This window comes from Herpailurus yagouaroundi, unplaced genomic scaffold (genome assembly GCF_014898765.1).
Source record: "Herpailurus yagouaroundi ecotype Mexico unplaced genomic scaffold, PumYag 200, whole genome shotgun sequence".
NCBI lineage: Eukaryota > Metazoa > Chordata > Mammalia > Carnivora > Felidae > Herpailurus > Herpailurus yagouaroundi.
In genome coordinates, this window is record NW_024412431.1 from 4732804 (window position 1) to 4745917 (window position 13114).

The 13114-nt window shown below is 63.0% G+C and overlaps 1 long non-coding RNA gene across 1 annotated transcript; it reads right to left on the reverse strand.

Annotated features, from left to right (window-relative positions):
• Nucleotides 1-177: 177 nt before the first annotated feature.
• LOC121014078 (uncharacterized) lies at nucleotides 178-6083 on the reverse strand. Its single transcript, XR_005783033.1, has 2 exons — nucleotides 5622-6083; nucleotides 178-1464 (listed from the first exon to the last, which is right to left on the reverse strand). It is a non-coding gene; the product is annotated as an uncharacterized LOC121014078 (long non-coding RNA).
• Nucleotides 6084-13114: the final 7031 nt, after the last annotated feature.

Below are 13114 nucleotides of genomic sequence, written 5' to 3' on the forward strand. Positions count from 1 at the left end.
TGACTGAACTTGCGACCTTCCTCACAACAGGTGGGACAGGCATAGGGATCCTGGGAAGTCAGGAGCTCAGGGTGCAGGGACAGTAAATTCAAGCCCATCGGTCCTTCCCACCTGAAGAGCCAAAACTCCAGCGACAGGAGGAAGGGAGTAAATCACAAACTACCAGACCTTCAGGAATGAGGTAGGAGGCAGGTTTTATTTAATTGGACAGCAGCAACACACAGCACAGACCCTGCCCCGAGCTGAAGTATGCCCCTATCCCTGGGTGAAAGGGTACCCTGGGCCAGCCCTGACAGCCTAGGGGGCTTCTCTCTGCCTGGTCGCACTCAGAGTCCATCCCATCTGATACTGGACAGTCTCAGGTCTTGTAGTAGCAGGTGCACTGCAGGGCCACCGGCGGACTCAACAGGCCCACCTGTGTCCTTTCTGGGCCCACAAGGGACCTTGCTCCCTGCTCCACGTGCCCGGAGAGTGTCACAGCTCTCCCCACACCCCCAAAGTTAGGACGCTGCAGGGTTCAGGGAGAAGAGGCCAGGCACACTCAGGTCAGGCTAGCCTGGTTCCGGAAGCCGGAGTTGGCATTTAACGGTCTGGGGGCCCAGGGCAGCTTCCTCTTGAGTAACTGGCTGCTGGGAAGGTACAGGCGTGGCCCACGTCCCACCAGGCCTGGGAGAGAAAAGGCCAAGGCTCCAGGCTGGGAGGGTTACTGGGAGGGGATAGGGACCCAGATGGCTTCCCTTTCTAGTGGGAGGGCCACCCACCCACCTGCCCATTCTCCCTAGGAGTTCTGCCCAGCCTCAGCCGGAAGTAGGACTGTGCAGGGGGCAGGACCCCCAAGTACAGAGTTGGAGGAGGGCGCCTACAGCAGACAGCTGGGTCCACCCACCCCATTCCAGGCTATATTGCCCCTCCCCCAAGTCCCTCCGCCCAACACAGGTCTGGGTCTGGGTCCTCAGCTCTTCCCCTAGGAATCAGCCCACCCGAGGAAGGCAGGCTGCACAGGCTTCGAGGGGGCTCGACTCCTGTTCCTGCTGAACTGAGCCAGTCTGCACAAATCAACTGTGTTTCAGCTCAGTAGGCACGGGAGGCAGAGCCCAGGGAGGCCCGGACAGTGGGACAGGCAGGCGGCAGGGCCCGAGGAGGCGGGGTCCCAGGGGGCGGAACTTAGCCACTGTGAACACGACTTGGTGTGGACTCTGCTCACAAGCAGCTAAGCCCTGCTCCCCAGGCCAGACACAGGCAGCAGGGGGCGGGGGGGCCTCTCGGCCTCCCATCCCCGGCCCTATCCCCGGGCAGCATCCTCAGCAGCGAAGGCGGTGGCGGCAGCCCCAGAGGCAGGGCTCAGGGTCGGTTGGAAATCCCTGGCAATGTGATTTGTGACAGGCAGCAAATCCCATCCCCAGGAACCCCAGCCGGCCATGGCACAGGGGTTGGGGGGCACCGGGTGGGACCGGAGGTTGGCACCTGAGGGTGGGGGGGGAGAGAGAGCAAAGGAGGTAAATGAGATTTGAAGACATCTGTGCTCCACATCCCCGCTGAGGCCTGGTAGGGAAGCCCTCTCCCCACACACGGCGGTGGCTGAAGGCCATGCTGGACCACCAGGCTGGACGCCCCCACCACAGCCACACGCTCAGGCCCAGGCCCGGAGAGGTAGAGATGCTCCAAGGATCCCTCTGAGCTAAGAGGGCTGCAGGGACTTCCAGAGCCAGGTTCCCCCCCTTTTGCCGCCCCCCCCCCCCCCCGGGAGCCCCGGGCAGGCTAAACGGGGCCATGAGGAGAGGAAGTCGACGGGGTGGCGGGCAGGCGGGTGAGGAAGTGATCTCACCCCAGCTGGCGCCACTTCCTAGAAGCCTGAAGGGCAGGAGGAAACCACCAGGGCCTCTCCCCCCTCCCGTGGCCCCGTCTCCTCAGTGGCCAAGCCTTAGCCTGCACCCCATCAGAGCGGATGCCGACAGCGGGTACCCAGCTCTTCCCGTGGGCACACACGTCCCCAGAGCACCGGACGCAGGCCCAAGGTGCAAATCTCCACTCTGCAGTTTCCCAAATGCCCTCCAAGCCTCAGTTTCCCCATCTGTAAAACAGCCCAGGGCCTCAACCGCACAGCACAGGGAGGTGTCACCAAGAGCGTATGTCATTCACAAGCACCCGGCACCAGGACCGCCTTACGCGACTGTCAGTGCTCAGTGCAAAATGAAATTGGGGGGGTCCCTTCTTCACAACTTGCGAATTTCAAGATGCTGACAGAAGAGCATTAACCCAAGCTCAGGTCCTTCCGAGCAGGGGAGACCCCGTGAACCGCATGATCACAAGCCCATGACGCCAGCCTGCGTGTCGTAAACGGAGCTCTCCTTAATGATAAGAGCCCTTTGGCCAGGAGACCCCAACTCTGGAGCCAGTCTGGGCAGCTCTGAACCCTGGTTCTGTAGCATCCTAGCTGGGTGACTCCTAGAAAGCCACTCAACCCCTCTGGGCCTCCCTTTCCCCATCCACAAAGCAGAGAGAATGCCGTGGTAAGGATCTCACAAGTGGTACATGTAATTAGAATGGGGCCATGCTGTCATCATCAGGCAGAAACAGAAAAGACAGTGGCAGTGAAGATCCCAAACACTGGTGGGACCCTGGCACCCACATATGGTGGCGCCCGTCACTGGCAGACAGGTGTTAAGAGATGTCCTGCTCTGTTCCCCGACCCCTCGCATACATACAGGCGCGCGCGGGGGCGCACACACGCGCACAACACACACACACACACACACACAGTGGCCACCGGCTTTCCCATCAGGCCCCAGCCCCGTCCCCTCAGGGTCTGGGGGCACCAACCGGGAGCAGACAAGGCCCTGCAGGGCGGCCGGCCTCCCCGGGCCGCCTCCGGAAGTGAGACAGCACATTCGTGTCCCAGGGACAAGAACGGGAAGGGCGGCCATTTGGCCAGGCCCGTTTCCTGTGGGGTTTCCCCTGCACAGAGCCCCAGGCCGGGGCCAAGGCCACTCCCCATCCCCAAAGGCACAAAAGGCCTGGGTCTCTCATGGATGGGGCGCTGCCGTGCAGGTGCCCGGGAGCCGGGACCCCTGTTACCAAAGGTGTGCCTCTCAGGCTCATGGGAGATGGGTGCCCAGGGAGGGCCAAGTCCTTGGCGGCTGGAGGCGTGGGGGGGAAGATGGGCCCCTGGGCCGGAGGAGCAGAGCAGGCCCCAAGCCGCACGGATGTATGTATGTATGCCTGAGTACAGGGCGTGGAGGCACGAGACACAAGCAGGCAGGCTTACTGTCACCACCCCCCAACCCCATGCTCCAAGAATGAATCAGGGGCAGCTTCCGCCGGGGGCGCCACCACCACCGCCCCCAAGCCTGGTCCCCAAATACTTTCCACCCTCTCGGAGCAGCTGGGATCGGAAAATACCAAGGGCTGCAGGCCCCGCCCTGCCCGCCACCGCCCGCCCTCCCAGCCTGTCACTAACGCTTTGCCTAATGGGCCTAGACTCTCCGCAGAGGCTCCCGGGGCCGGGCCCAGAGCCAGCCGCCAACCTGGGCTGCTCGGCCAAGTGCCGCCTGACCACCAGCCCCCCATCCACTACCCTGATCCCAACACAGCAACCGTAACCACCATCCCGATGGGCGACGCTCAGAGGCTGGCACCTGGGTGGAGGCAGGCAGGACGGTGGCAAGTGGGTGGGCCCCCACTGCCCACCCAGGGCCGGGGGGAGGGGGCAGGCCCAGGAAGGGGTGAGTAAGTGAGGACTGAATCACTTGTTATAAATAGGGGAACCGTGCAAGTCACATCCCAGCCCCCACTGTGCCCAGCCACACCACACCACACTCCAACCCCTGCCTTACACTTCAATCCCCCTAGGATCAGTCACGGAATTCCCAGGGCCCCCCACCCCCAACATCCACACCGAGAGCCCTTAACTGAGGGGCACACCCTATTGCCATGTTCACCTCTTGCCTTGTCCCCATACGTCCCCATCGTAGCCCTGGCCTGACTTTTGCAGGGGGGCCGCCAGCCTCGAGGCGAATCACGGGCTTCTGGGCCTTGTCCTCCTTCCTCAGCACCCCCAAAACTCCCAGGCCCAAGGCTGAGGGGTCCCCAGGATCCTCAAGGCATTCTAAGGGCGTGGGTGACCACAGTCCTGGATGGTGATGCCAGACCCAGGCCAGGGGAAGGCCAAAGGTCTTCAAGTCTCAGAAGTCAGCTTCCTGGCCGCTCACCACCCAGGCCCCCCATCCCAGACCACCCAGGCCTGCTCTGCCCAGGGCCACAGCTCAGTGACCACACCCAGGGTGGCGCCAGCTCCAGCACCCTGGGGCAAGGCGCTGCTGGAGCATGACTCAGCCGTGCCCAGCATGGCGGCGTCCTTCTCTGCCCAAGGATTCCCACACGCCTACGCCCGCTGCCCTCCGTGTACGACCTCTCCAGGTGACCAGCCTTTTCCAACACATCTCCTTGTCCACCCAGGACACCTGATGGCAGGAGGGAAGGTGGCCAGGGTGCCCCAAAAGGGATCTGAAGGCGAGCGCCCGCGACAAGGAGGGGAAATGCACTCTCTTCCGCTTGTTTTCTGGTGCTCCCCATTTACAGACGGAGAAACCGAGGCCCAGAGGAATTCAGGGCCGGGCCCAAGGTCATGCAGCAAATCTAAAGGAAAGCCAGGTCTGCTCCTGGCAGAAAGCGTATCCAGAGTGGAAAAGGGCTGGCCAGACAGCCCAGCGAGGGGCAGGAAGGTGTCTTTTTGCGACCACCCGGCGTTCCCAGCAGCATTCTTCACCGAAAACAGAGCCCCTCCGCTCCGCTTCCCAAGGTGAAGGGCACACTCTGAAAAAATGCTTTAAGGTATATCCAAGTGCCACCTGGGCCCATAGGAAGCAGGTCACCCCACTTACACCCACCCGGACCATGATGCCAGCTACCCTGGGACTGCAGTAGCGACAGGGGCTGCTCAGCAGCTGCGGCCAGCGCAGAACATCTGGCCTCCGCTTACAACAGGCACAGGTTGGTACGGGGGCCCTGGGAGGACCCCTGGAGCATCCGCCTCCGAGATTTCTCTCCAGTGAGCAAGGGTCTGCAGAGACTTGGAGGCCGGGCTAGCACAGACAGGCCCGACCCCCCTGGACACGCCCTGTCACGCATGTGCTCCGCGTGCCAGCCCTGGGCTAGGCCGGCAGCTATTTTAGGGCCCCCTCTGGGCCCACAGACGAGGCCTGCCAGTTGGGGTCTCGAAGGAGCTCCCAGAGGACATCCTGCAAGGGCAGAGGGCAACGGGTGCCCTTCTGGGAGCTAGGACGGAGCTGGCACCAGGCCCCAGGGCCCGTCCGTGCCTTCCCAGGACGTGCCTTCCCGGGACTGCGGCGTGTGAACACATGCGCAGGGGCCGGCCCGGGCAGGGTGCGTGGGCGAGCGGACAGGGTGTGTCCCACATCACCTCGCCTCTAAGCCCGGGCACCTGTCGGGTACTGCCCTCCAGCTCTGGCGGGCATGGGAAGAGCTGCCAGAGGACAGCCTTCATGCCAGGGGGTCCCACACCGCCCCCCAGCTTTAACCTCACACGGCACCCGTCATCGTGAGCGAGCAGCTGGTTAGGACTGGGGCAGGAACGGGGCAGGTGACAAGAGAGCCAACTGCACCTTCAAGGCATTCGGGAGGCCACTGGGTCTGGCTGGGCCTGGCTGGGCTGAATAGGCAAGTCAGTGTAGGGCTGGGGGCTCTGGTGGCAGTCAAGTCCAGTGCTGGGGTCAGAGGTCAGTGTGGGGCTAGAATACAAGGTTCAGGTTTTAGTCAGGGGCCTGCAGCCCAAGGGCATGAGGACTGCGGGCCGCTCTCGGGGGACTGGGGAGTCATCCCTCCAGGAATCTCCCACACCTGGCCCCCTTCCTAAGCAACCTTGAATGAGCTCCTCTCTCCTGGGCCCGGAGGAGCCAAGAGGGAGGGGAGGGGTGCCCCAATCTCCACCAAGCTGGGGCCCCCAAGCCCATCTGCTCAATGGAAGGCCTTCCCTCCACTCCTTGGCGGACATGTCAAGAACTTGAACCACCGTGTCACCCGCCATCCACGGAACTCTGGGAGACCCCCACCCACCCACTCCTCCAGCCCCATCCCCACCAAAGCCCTGAGAGGCACCCTAGGAGCCCAGGTACCCGTGTGTATCCATCCCTCCCCACCCCAGCCCGGGCATATGCCCTCCCCCTGCCGCTGACTCCCGGCCCACCTGGACCTGCCCCCGTGACTATGGGACCCGCCCTCCCCACCACGCTCTCAAGGGTCTCCGGTGGGGGGAGTGGCCAGGGGTCTCCCGGGGAGGGGGTAAATGTTGGGCTGCCCTTCCCCCGCTCCGTAGGGGGCGCCCCGGGACTCTGCCGCCACCGCCGCCGCCAGATGCACGATCCCCGCTGCACCACCCCCCCCCCCCACACACACACAGAGCCACCGGCGGCGGGGCGGCGCCCTCCCCCTCTCCAAGCGCTGGGGACCCGCCGGGCGCACCCCCCCCACTCCGCCCACGAGTCCGGCGCAGAAAAGTTGCCGCCGTCGCCGCGGCGCCGCCGCCTCCCTCCCGGTTCCCTCCCCGACTCACCCGCGGGGGAGGGGAGCCGGCACTCGGGGCTCCGGCCGCCGCCCCGGGCCCGGCGGCAGAGACGCGGGCGGGCGGCGGACCCGAGGCGGGCCGGGGTCGGTCGCGGGCCCGGCTCCATCCCACTCACTGGCCGGCCCGCCGCGGGGCCGAATCGCTTTTAAAACCTTCCCGTCTCCTCCCCCCGGGCCGGACAGGGGGCGGGCGCGGGGCGGGGCGGGCGCCGCCGTCATGTGCCCCCGGAGCCGGTCCGCCCCCACTTTCTCTCTCTGGTCCCCCAACTCAGCCCCAACTTTCTCCCTCCTTGTCCCGACTCCACCTGGGCCCCCAAACCCAGCCCAGCTTCCCCCCTCCGGGTCCTGGACTCGAGAAGCAGCCCCAGATTTTAAGCTTAGGCTCTCCCTGCGGGAGGAAGGACAGAAGCAGGGGTCCTAATGCCCCTCGCACCCCCAAACCCCTCTTGGCAAAGTCCTGCCCCTGCGCAGGAAGAGAAACGCTGGAGGCCGTGGGCAGGGGCAGGGGAGATGGGGAAGGGGTGGGGGGGGAGAAATGGCGCCAGACGGAGGACATACTTCTCTGCTGTGTATGTACCCTTCCTTGGGAGGCACGGGCCTGGGCGTCTGGGCTCCTGCCAAACACCAATCCCCACTTCCTCCAGTCCCTCAGTGCCTTCTCCAGCCCCAGGAAGTCCCTCCTTTTATCCCATCCAACCCTCTCCTGCTGCCATGGAAGCCTCCGACCCCAGTCCGGGTGGTCCCTGGATCAAGGTTGCCTCCCGGCTCTGGCTTCCCAGCATCCCCATCCCCCACCCACCCAGGGGCTCTGGGAAACTCCCCAGCTACTGGAGTCTCCCTGGGATAGAGTCCCTCCCTGGATCCCTCCCTCCTTCCCTGCCTGCGTCTGTCCCACCACATCCTCCACCGGCCTCCCCTCCACCGGGAGAAACACGGAGGCATTGTTCCCCAGGACGGGGCCCTGCCTTGGGGCCTGGCCTTGTGCCCAGGTGGGGGGCCAGGAACAAAACTAACCAAAGGAGGGGCGGGGTGCCCTCTACCGCCAAGACAGCCTCCTTGGGCATGCCTAACTGCCACTTCACCCTCTCCAAGATGGGACAGGGGCCGATGGCGCCAGATCGCCACCACGGCCACCCCTATGGTGCCATGGCGCGAGGGGTTCTGGAGCCAGAGGACCCTCCTCTGGCTGTGTGTCTGTGAACACACACACACAGACCTGTGTGGGCATTGCTTTGGGGGCCGTTTTTCTCCCCCCACTCCCAACGTTTCCCAAGTCATATAATTGGGGGTGGGGGGGTCAGATTGTTCACCACCCAACTCCTGGGAAGTAAGGGTAACGCTGGGGAGTGGGGACCCAGCAGCAGGCCCAGGCAGGGGACCATAGGGGCTGGTGGGATGCCTCTGGGTCACCTCGTACCCCAGAATTCCTCCCGAGTTCTCCATTTCCTCAGTTCAGCGCAGCCGGCTCCCACCTTGGATCTTAGTGGGAATTGGAAGAAGCCGGTGGAAGCCACACCTAGTTCCCATCCCATGGGACCCAGCCTGGGGGGTTCCTGGGCCTTTCTTCTCTGTGGGGCCCAAGGGGCAGGCTGGCCCAAGCTGCAGGAACTGGCAGGTTGGGGCAGGAGGGGGCAGAGCAGCCTGTGGGGCCCTGGGGGAAGATTTGGGGTGGCACAGAATTCCCCGACTCGGGGTGGGGCCCAGAGAGGGGTGGGGTACTTGCCACATGGCCTCCTGAGCAGCTAAGCGCAGGGGAATGGAGTTCTCAGAATCCAGGGTCTCCCTGTGGAGACACACGCACAGGCTTGTCATTTCAGAAACAGACCAAATAGAAAGTGTCCAAATTACAACCGCCCCCCCCCCCCACGCTGCGCCTCCAGAATGCTTCCTTCGGACCCCAGAACGAGCCTCCCATCCAGAACCATCCCTCGCCTGGCATTAGTCCAGTTGGGCACACATTTAGCAGAAATGCCTCCTCCATGCTGTCCTCCAGGGATATCTGTGCCAAGGCCCTTTATAACCCCAGACGACCCAGCTCACTAAGCTTGGAGGGACCTCAGGTGCCACCAGCTCTCCCTCTGGATCCCCCAGTGCTTGCCCCGTACGCCCTGGTCCTGAGTTGGCCAGTTTACCCAGGGACAGCAGCCAACAGGGATAGGAGTTCTCCAAACTAGCCAACAGATCCTTTGTCACGACAGGGAGGGACAGGGGGACAGGGCCAGGGTGAGGCCAGCTCAAGTGGTCAAGTGGCATAGGGATCACACACACACGCCCGTCTGTTCGTTCTTCAAACATTCGCTGAGTGCCTGCTGTGTGCCAGGCACTGTTCTGGGCACCGGAGACCACAGCAGAGAACAAGCCAGAAAAAAAAGCTTTGCCCTCATGGGACTGACATCTGTAGGGAACACACACAAAACAGATAGGTATAAAGATATATTGTGTGTTGGGTGATCCACGCTAAGGGAAAATAGGAGGGGGCTGAGGAGGCGGGGGCCAGCTCAGGAAAGGCTGCATGAAGACCAGGTGACACTTGAACAAAGACTTCCAAGAGGTGAAGGAGGAGCCGTCCAGACATCTGGAGGAGAAGTTCAAGGTGGAGGGAACAGCCAGTGCAAAGGTCCCGAGGCAGAAACATGCCCGGGGTATTTGAGAGACAATGAGGAGAACAGTGTGATGGACGGACCAGGGGAGCAGGGTGGAAGAACTGAATTTCAAATCTTTGCTCCCCAACTTTCTGGCTGAATATCGTTGGCCAAGTGATCACACCTCTCTGAACCTCAGTTTCCTTATATTGAAAACGTGCAGTTTGCAGTTACACCAAGGCTCTGAGATGAGATGAGGAATGTCCCGGCCCAGGGCCCAGGATGGGGTAAAAGTTGGATAAGCGAGTGCCCGGAGGTACACCAGGTACATGCAGTCCTGTGGGCCCGGGACGGGGGGGTGCTGGGTCAAGGGACCCTGACAGACCCAGCCGCCCCATAGGTCACCCCAGCTCACAAGCACGGCTGCCTGCCGGGCCCCATGGCAACGCTGCACACAGAGACATCAAACAGGCCCTGCCGAGGAAGTCCCACGTCACTGTGGTTAGGGTGGCTCCTCCCAGCCCAGCCCCCCTGGCGCGCGTGTGCTCCTCCGTGCCAGTCAGGGCCCCTGCCTCCCATCGCCCTAGTGACGGGCTGTGTTGTGGACGGAGCAGGGATCCCACCACCGGCCCCCTCCCTAGCCAGTTCCAGCCAGCCATTCCCTACATCCGGGGAACGACGTTACGAGGTGGCCCCAGTTCACTGCCACGAACCCTTCCATTGAGCCACCCTCGGCCCGGGTGACAGCACCAGGGAAGCCCTTGCCTACCCACCTACGGCTGAGAGAAGCTGAGGCCCCAGGGATCTGTGGGGACCCCCACCCCCTCCCCCCAGCCTGGCGCCTGAAATCCCTAGGGCAGCGTCTGGGTGTTGCTCAGGGGCACTGGAGGGGTGAGTCAGACAGGAATAGCCCCCAGGCCTGGCCCAGCCCCCACCCGAGGACTGACTCACCACCCACCCAGCACCGGATGACATCAGGGCCTGGCCTGCCACCCTCACCTGGCACCGCGCCAGAATGGGGGCGCCCGAGAGGTGTCACATCTGGCTGCCCTCTCCCCTCAGACCGGGACCTGGCAGGCGCAGGGTTAAGGAGGGGCCCTCCTGGGGGTCTCCCCCCTAATCCCATCCCCCCTTTCCCGGGGATTTCGGGCCCCAGCCCCTCTGACGTCACTGGGGGTTGCTATGGCAACTGGCCGAAGTTCCCAAATAAAATTACCGCGGGCGGGTTAAGTTTCCTAGGAGGCAGCCGACGGGTAAACAATGGCGGTGGCAGGCGGGGCCGATGAGGGGCTGTCTCCCCCCCCCCCACTCTGCTGGGACTCGGGGGGGTCCCCACGTCGGGGAGCAGCGTCCCCCCTCCCGCCCGGGACCCGAGAGCCTGTGAGCACGGAAGGCACCGGCGCACAGATGGGGGACAGCAAGGCCACCACCGAGATGAGCGGGGCGCGGGGGGGGGGGGAGGGGGGGGAGATGGGACCTCGGACACGAGGCTAGGGCGGCGGGGAACAAAGAGGGGACCTGAGGCCTGGGATCCGCCCCCCGCAGACCCCGCCCCCCCCACCCCGACCCCGGCCGGCCGCCAGTCCAGCTGTGGCTGCTCCCAGCTGCCTGGCTCCCCACATCTGGCGGGCCGCGCGCTCACTTCCTGTCGCCCCGGCTGCCTGGAGGGAGGTAAAAATAACCCTCCCCCTCCCCCTGCCGGCGGGCGCAGACGGCGGATCCTCCCGGCCTGGAGGAGGGCGAGGCCGAGCCGCAGCCGGGGAGCGGAGCCCCCCTGAGGCCGCCTCCCGCCCCTCCCACTGCCTCGGTGTCCTGGGAGGAGGGGCGCCGGGGGGTGGCACGGATCCCGGGCTGCGGGACGGGGCTGAGGATCCTGTTGCCACCAGAAACCAGGGGAACCTTCGTGTCCAAGCCCCATCCCCCCCCCCCCGCCCGTGGAGGAGGGGGGTGTGCCAGCTCCAACCCGCTGGTGGACTGCGACCAACGTGCCCGGGTTCCAGTCGGGGGTCACTCGCTCACTGTCTAGGCAAGTTACCGAAAGCTCTCTGAGCCTCCGTTTCCCTATCTGTAAAATGGGATAACAGTGCTCACCTCAAGGTGCGTTTGCTCAGTACTGTTAGCTATTATCTTTTCGCCATCCCTGGGGAGGAGGGGGGCTAGGGGGCTTGAGACCTTCAAGTACTCCTGCCAGATAAAACACAGGACACCCCGTTGAAGCTGATTTTCAGAGGAACAAGGAATCACTTTGTAGCGTAAGTTATGTCCCCGGCAATATTGGGGGACGTTATTACACTTAAAAAATTTTTTTTTACTTGTTCTGTATCCGGAAATCAAATTTAACTGCGTCTCCTGTATTTTTATTTGCTAAATCTGGCAGCCATCATCTCTGGCCCGAAAACACGCCAAGAGACACCTCCCTGGCCTCCTTGCTACTGGCCTTACCCCTTCCACCCCTTCTCCGGAGACAATCTAATCACATCTTCCCTCCTCCCTCTACCATTCACTCTGCGAAAATTCCCATTCCCCCTTTCCCAGGGGGATGGGATTAGGGGGGAGACCCTACCATTCTTCCAGGGTCTCCCACCTCTTCTGACCACAGGCCCTGCTTGTCAGATCCCCACTTCTCCCCAGCCTTTCACACTCACCTGCCCGCTCGCTCGCTCGCAAAGCATCCTTCAGATCCTAGGGCATTACTCTTCCAGGAAGGCTTCCTTCCCTCCCACCGTGACCCTCTGACTTTAGACTCTCCAGGAACCCTGTACTTTTCTGCGTCCGCACTTCACCATCCCAGTGATTTATTCAATCATTTGAGTTAAAAAAAAAAAAAAAATCTTTTTTTTAAATGTTTGTTTATTTTTGAGAGAGACAGAGACAGAATGCGAGTGGGCTAGGGGCAGAGAGAGAGGGAGACACAGAATCCGAAGCAGGCTCCAGGCTCTGAGCTGTCCGCACAGAAGCCCACGTGGGTCTGGAACTCACCAACCGGGAGATCATGACCTGAGCCGAAGTCGGACGCTACACCGAATGAGCCATCCAGGCGCCCCAGTCGGTGGTACCTATTATGGGGTCCTGGGGAGCTGGAATGAAGTGATGCTGACTCCTGGGAAACTTCTCCGTGGCCTCAACTAGCCTAGCATAGCCTCTGGAGGCCAAGGCCTTCAACTATCTTCTCTGCAGCCCCCACCACACTCTTGCAGGTCCCACCCGAACCGTGAGCTCAGACCTATGCTCCAGAATCCCCCAGATATGACCACTGCCGCGAGGGGGAGCCCACGACACCCTGCCTGCGGTCAAGCTCGGAGTTCTGCATCCTCTGGCGAAGAAATGTGCCCGTGCCTCAGTTTCCCCATCTGTAAAATGGGCATAATACCTGCGAGCCGTCAGAGGGCTATTGTGAACATTAGTTAATATCCATAGGCACACACGTGTGTAGAGCAGCTTGGAACACAGAATGTATTCAGTGTTAGCTCCTTTGGGGGGTGGGGGTGGGGATGAGAAGCCCAAATCCCCTCCTCCTGATCCCCCCCAACCCCAGGCAGGCACCCTAAGTCCCTCTACAAAAATGGTTTCCACTCCCTGGTCCAGCTCCTCAGGGCTCTTCTCACCCCACAGCAAGTACATCGTGCCATCCCCTGATCCTGGCACCGGACCCCACAGGCCCGAGGGAGGGTCCGGCTTGCGGCGACACACCCTCTGTCCCCCGACCCTCATTGAACCGCAGCTGTCTCTTGCGCCCTCGTGTCTGCGCCCACCAGGACCGCAGGCCCGATCAGAGTCCTCAATCTCGGAAAGGCCGCCGCTCCCAAAGCCCCGCGCAGCGTCCATCCGGCGAGAGGCTCGAACCCTGCTCTCCGGGGCGGACGGGGCGGGCTCCCGGCGGCGGTTGCCCGGCAACGCGCTGTTTGTTAGCGCGGGGGGCGGGGCCGGCGCGCGCGGTGACTCACAGCGGCGTG